Below are 6000 nucleotides of genomic sequence, written 5' to 3' on the forward strand. Positions count from 1 at the left end.
ATGTAACGGTTAGTGATATAAATAACAATCGAAATGGTTTATGTATGAACGCGACGACGGCGTCTATGGAACTAAATGAATCCATTAATGATAGTCTCTATCATGCCTATAACAAGACAGATAGATTGTGTGTTTGTTTGTAAATTTAGAACGTAGTCTCGGGGTCAACGATGTAGCATGCACACCTAAACAATGACTATTTACTCACACCTTGAAAAGGTCCAAGTTATAACGTTCAGGGAACAAGTCTGCAGGCAGGGAATTCAACTTCATAGCCGTTCGCCATATAAATGTGGAAGCGAAATGCTTCGTATGAATCCTTGGAATACCGGCAAAATATGGGTGGAATCCCAGCTTACGCCTAGTCCCCCGATGATGGAAAGGGGAAGGCGGAATCAAATTGTGCAATTCCATCGTACACTCTCCGTGATATATCCTTTAGAATACCGATAAGCAGGCAACTTTATTTTCTTTCCATTCCACCTGATGTAAAATGGAAAGTGGAATAGAAACATGAAGGAACCTAGTGCAGTGTTGATACAATCATTGCCCTAGGAAGGACCCCATATTGGAAGACGGAGGGAATACGAGCTCTGGAAGGGAGTTCCATTTGTCAACAGAGGAAGGTGCCAGCAAACCATTTAGTGCGCGATGGAGTACGGCTAGTTGTATTCTGATACCAAGAGATAGGACGAACAGGCCTGACCATGACACTCAGAGCTTTAAATCACAAAGATCTGTAGAGCACAGCCACTGCGTCCGTCATCCTGAGTAAGAAAGGAATAGGGAAAGGGTAGAATAGGGAAGAATGAATAAAGAACAGGAAAATGAGAGTGGGAAAAAAGAAAAAAAAGGATGGAAAAAATGAAATAAAAAAGAAAAGAAAAAGGAAGGGAAAAAGTGAAAAAAAATGTTATCTAAAATAACGTAAATAAAAATTACGTATTAAGTAAAGTACAAATAGGTCTCTCTCAAAAAACTCCCAAAGAGGAAGACAAAAGAAAATTGAAGGGGAAAAAAAGAAGAAATAAACAATATTTAGTTTTTAGTAGTACTAAGTTTTGTACTATTCTTAGGGTCGTATTCTAGAACTATACTCAATGCTCAAGTCAGGATTGCACTGGCAACACAAGCACCGGAAATACGACCCTAATGGCAGGGACTTGAGTATGATTTCGAGTGCTTTAAACCATACTCAAATCCTGACTTGAGCATGGAGTAGAGTTCTAGAATACGACCCTTAGTACACTTCTCTCACACATACTCCCAATACACCCGCATGTAATTTACCAACAGTATACATACTGTCAAAGACCAAATGTAGGCCTAAAATAGCATTGCGTCATTATGTCTCAGACATTAAAAGTCTGAGACATATGTTGACAAGCTTAAGTTCCAATACAGATACCTTGGCCAGAGAACAATACCTCGGCCCTGCGACCACCCAACTGGCGAATCGCCCAAATTTGTCCGCGGAGGACAGGACGAGCACACCGACACGTCTCTTCCCCGCGGCCCCACAACAATTGCGTCTCCACTTGAAGCACTTTTACTAGCAGTAGAACTCCTTGTAAAAGAATTCGTCCAGGGAAATACAGCCACCTTACCTGTTACTGCCGCCGCCAAACAATAATGTGAACATTACTGCATTCCGGTTTGGAAGGTCAAGGGTGCTGGTGAAATTACAGGCACATGGGACTTGTCAACTTATGTCCCAAGGAGACGGGCGCAGGAGCAGTGTCCCTAAGATCTTTGCAAGTTAAAGCTCTGAGAGGCATTGCAACTGTTGTGGATAGGCGTATCGCTTTCCACCAAGCGCACTTTACTTGTCATCTCCAAGCTCATCGGACCTGCCTTCAGATGCCACTCGTATTCTCGCTCCAATGATTATAGTATTTATTTATTAACAAACAAGGCCAGTAAACGCGACTAGTGTACGACGTACAGACAAAACTGTTGTATATTTGTTTTGCTAAAGAAACATTCACAGAATTATTGATATTCTTATTTTAAACCTGATGATGGACGTTTGTAACTTACGAATTTTATATTTTTTTAACGAATTTACGAACAAATCTGGCGAATGACCCGCAAATATAATAATAATTATTATTATCTTTCAGGCCTTGGGAGAGGCGAGAATCTAAAACAGATATAATAATAAAAATAATTTATTTAAGAAAAGAAATTAACATGTACAAGCCAATTATTGAGATTGTACATACAATTCGTGAATTTCGATTGAAACCGTCATAACCTATTGTAAGTTCGAGACTTATATTAATAAGGTTGTGATGGTTCTCCGTCGTCTCATGCCATAACCTAAACTTGGAACTGTGTAATAATGTGCCGTAACGGGTGGTTGTGTGTGTATGTGTTTGTGTGTGGTTGTGAACGTGTAGTGTTTATAATTGCTGTTGACGTTACTGGAGTAAGCTATTTAAGAAGTTTGCGTAGTATGTGTACTACGCACGCACTGCATACATATGCAAGCTTATCACATCTCACGGTACGCCATCAGGTTCCCAAGTCTGATTTTTTTTTAAACCGCCAGTCATTGTAATTTCTTTGAGACTCCACAATGATTATATTATTATTCCAATTACATACATATATATACTCACGCTTTTGCGTTCCCATATAGAGGTAGACAGACCTTTTAAATAACGCAGTGCAGCTAAAGCCACATTTAGTAAATGTTTAATCTAAGATTGTATACAATCTTGTGTAACTTAGTGCACCATAGCGACAGGTTGCCAGCCTGTCGCATACTAGTCGACTTTTACAACTTGCGTGGGATGATAAGCTCCTGATACCTTGTATGTTTTTCTTTTGGGTCCAGATCAGCATGGAGCTAGTGTAAAAAACTCGAGTCCGGGAGTCGACTTTTTAGGACTAGACTCCAATACACAAGACTCGACTCTTTCATTTATCACATATATAATATTAATAGACTAGACCATAGACATGCCATCGACTCACCACTGAAAAGCAAATGTACCGTACCAAATATACCAAACGTACAAAATCATACCATTGACACTCTACGTACACAGAACTGACGTACCAAATATTGAATACGTGCACAATACTGGATACCCCGCTATAATGAAAACTAAACAACACCATCTTTATTTAAAACTAGAACTACTTCGTCAATGTAAGTTACCAATATTTTACTAGTTGTCCGCGCCATTTTTGCCTTCAGTTCACTGTCAACATTCAATGTGTATTTTTCCGTTCGACGATTCTTTCAGATCTTTACTTAGAAACGCGATTAAAGTACTATAATTGTGTTATATAGTAGCTAGGCGCATAGTTAGAATATATATTTTAGCGATAATTGCGCAGGGTGTAATTTTCCTCACCGATTATTGTACAATTAGGTGGTTACCTCAATATTGGATACCTAGGTACCCACAATACTAGATATCCGATATTGGGGTACATACATGAAAAGCATTTCATATTTTTCATATTTTTCATATTTTCATATTTTTCATACATCACTCGTTATATAGTGTCTTTCTTAGAATAATAACGCATAGAAACCTATCCGCACACGTTAAGTGAGGCAAATTGAAGGGCTCCCAATGGGCCTACACGAGCGGGCGGGTCGTCAGTGCTCAAGGTCAACTTGCACCGCGAACAGCTCAAGAATTTTAACTAAAAATGACGAAATGTCCGGTAAATGAGTGTAAAAATACGCCAGACAAACATAAAATAGATACTAACATCACATTCCACAAGGAAGTAACACGTTTCAACTTGCACTTTTATATAAATATTCACTAAAACCGAAAATTACCCTACTACTAAAACTAGCCTACATGAATTTGATTCTTGCCTCACTTGTGACAGTTCGTTTGATATGAAACTATCATTCATTCTATGCGTTATTATTCTAAGGTGTCTTTCATATTCAAATGTTTAATTATTTGTTTAGATGGGGGTCATTAAAAAAGATGACCGTTCAGATTTTTTTGCTTACTGCTTTTGCAAGTTTAAAACGATCATTTAAATACATGCCCTGGTTAATAGCGTGTACACTATACTGAATGTCCAAAACTAAATACATACCGTGTACTGGATATCCATTATCAGGGCACGTGTGAAAACATCGTTGATTTTTCTAATTAAAACAAAATAATTATATAAGAAATAAATGAACATAGATATAACTTTAACTCATTTTCTAATGTAAAGTCTTTAGATAGAAAATGACTGTGACTGCAATAAATATAAATTTAAAAAAAGTCGATTCAGTTATTTAAGTCGCCGAGCAGTAATGTGAGCATTACTGCGTTCCGGTTTTGAAGGGTAAGGGTGCTGGTGAAATTACAGTCACATGAGACTTCTCAACTTATGTGTCAGGGTGATAACAGAGGTCACAGTGCATCTCAGATCTTTACTATGTAAAGCGCCAGCAACCTGTATTAAAAATATTTTAATTGAAAAGTCGCATTACAAAATTGATGACTACTACTAGATAAAGATGCATGGAAAGACGTTATCCACAGCATTTAAGTTTATTTGAGAAGAGCAATCCCTAGAGTTTCTTGCTCGTTCTTCTCTGGCACGTGTAATTTGTGAACGATGCGTCTCGATTACCACTAGGCGAACGACTGTTCGTCTGTGGAGTCTCACTGGTATTACAATACCAAGAAAATTACTAAACGGGAAAATCAGCTCAATGAGATTGTTATTTAGTAATATCAAGTGACGCGACGAACAAGTCGTGCACCTGATGGTAAGCTATACGCCTGTCCATAACAGTTGCAGTGACTCTCAGAGCTTTAAATCGCATTATCTGAGGGGCACCGCCCGTCACTCTGAGACATAAGTTGACAAGTCCCATGTGCCTGTAATTTCACGGTTTTTTTATATCTTATTTAGTTTCAGTTTTTTTGTTAAGTAAAATCAACATTAATTGACATTTTTCAATTTTAGCGTCATTATTTCGAAACTTTCAAATGCGTTGTTTCATGACAGGAAGTACTTTCCTGGACGTACTCTTTCAAACGGAGCTCTAGTACGTCTGAAGTAACTTGTAGTGTAACGTATTATCAGACAACAAGTTTTTAAACAAAATTCTTTTAATAAAATTCCGTGTTATTCCTCTGTGCTTCCTGCGTTTATCAGTCCGATAACTGTGACCTCTGCCCGTTCAATTTACTCCTAACGACTACCCGTCACACTCGATCATTAAAAATCGCATCATTCGACCTTATCGCCATAATATTAGTGTACAAAATGGTGCTCGATTCAAGAAGAACGCGAGCGCCGCGAGGCGGGCCTGTCAGGCAAATCATTGTTTAACGCTCTGTCTAATAATATGATGCGACGGTTTTTTGAATAAATCTATAATCGAATCTTAGCTAATGTAATTAAGAAAATAATTACGAGGAGGGGCTATAGAGGGTGGTAGAGGTTTACTCGGCTAGCTGGTGCTCCCTTACTATGTCCAGAAAACATACGACGAAATTTGGTGAAGAAGACTTGACTTATTGTACAGAAGCTTGTAATAGGCTTATAATACACATTTGCAATAACCAGAATTACCAGAAATACAGACGAAATAAGAGCCATCCATCTCTGGTAACTCATCAGGTAAATGGGCCTTATATCACTTTTAAATATCAACTCTCGTTTGCGCTGAAATCACAAATTAGAAAAGTACAGCGCCAACAACGTACGTCTCTGTATATCCCAAAAATGTTCTGTATTTATTGTAATAAAGATAATATCTCTAACTATAGGGGGCTGTTCCATTCGGTGGTGTGGAAAAAACAGCAAAACATCTAATTACAAAACAAACAGAATCAAATTTCTTCGGTAATTAAATGTGTAACTTTCGTCCATTATAACAAAGCTCAATTTAAACTTGTCAAATCGAAGTGAAACAATTGACGACACCTGTCAATTGTTTCGAAATCAGGTTAACCAATAGGAGCACGGTTGTCGCAGTGATGATTGGGCAGAATAGTTTTCAAACAAATA

The sequence above is a fragment of the Hyposmocoma kahamanoa genome, unplaced genomic scaffold (genome assembly GCF_003589595.1).
Source record: "Hyposmocoma kahamanoa isolate Upper Pololo Valley unplaced genomic scaffold, ASM358959v1 99852, whole genome shotgun sequence".
In the NCBI taxonomy this organism is placed as follows: domain Eukaryota; kingdom Metazoa; phylum Arthropoda; class Insecta; order Lepidoptera; family Cosmopterigidae; genus Hyposmocoma; species Hyposmocoma kahamanoa.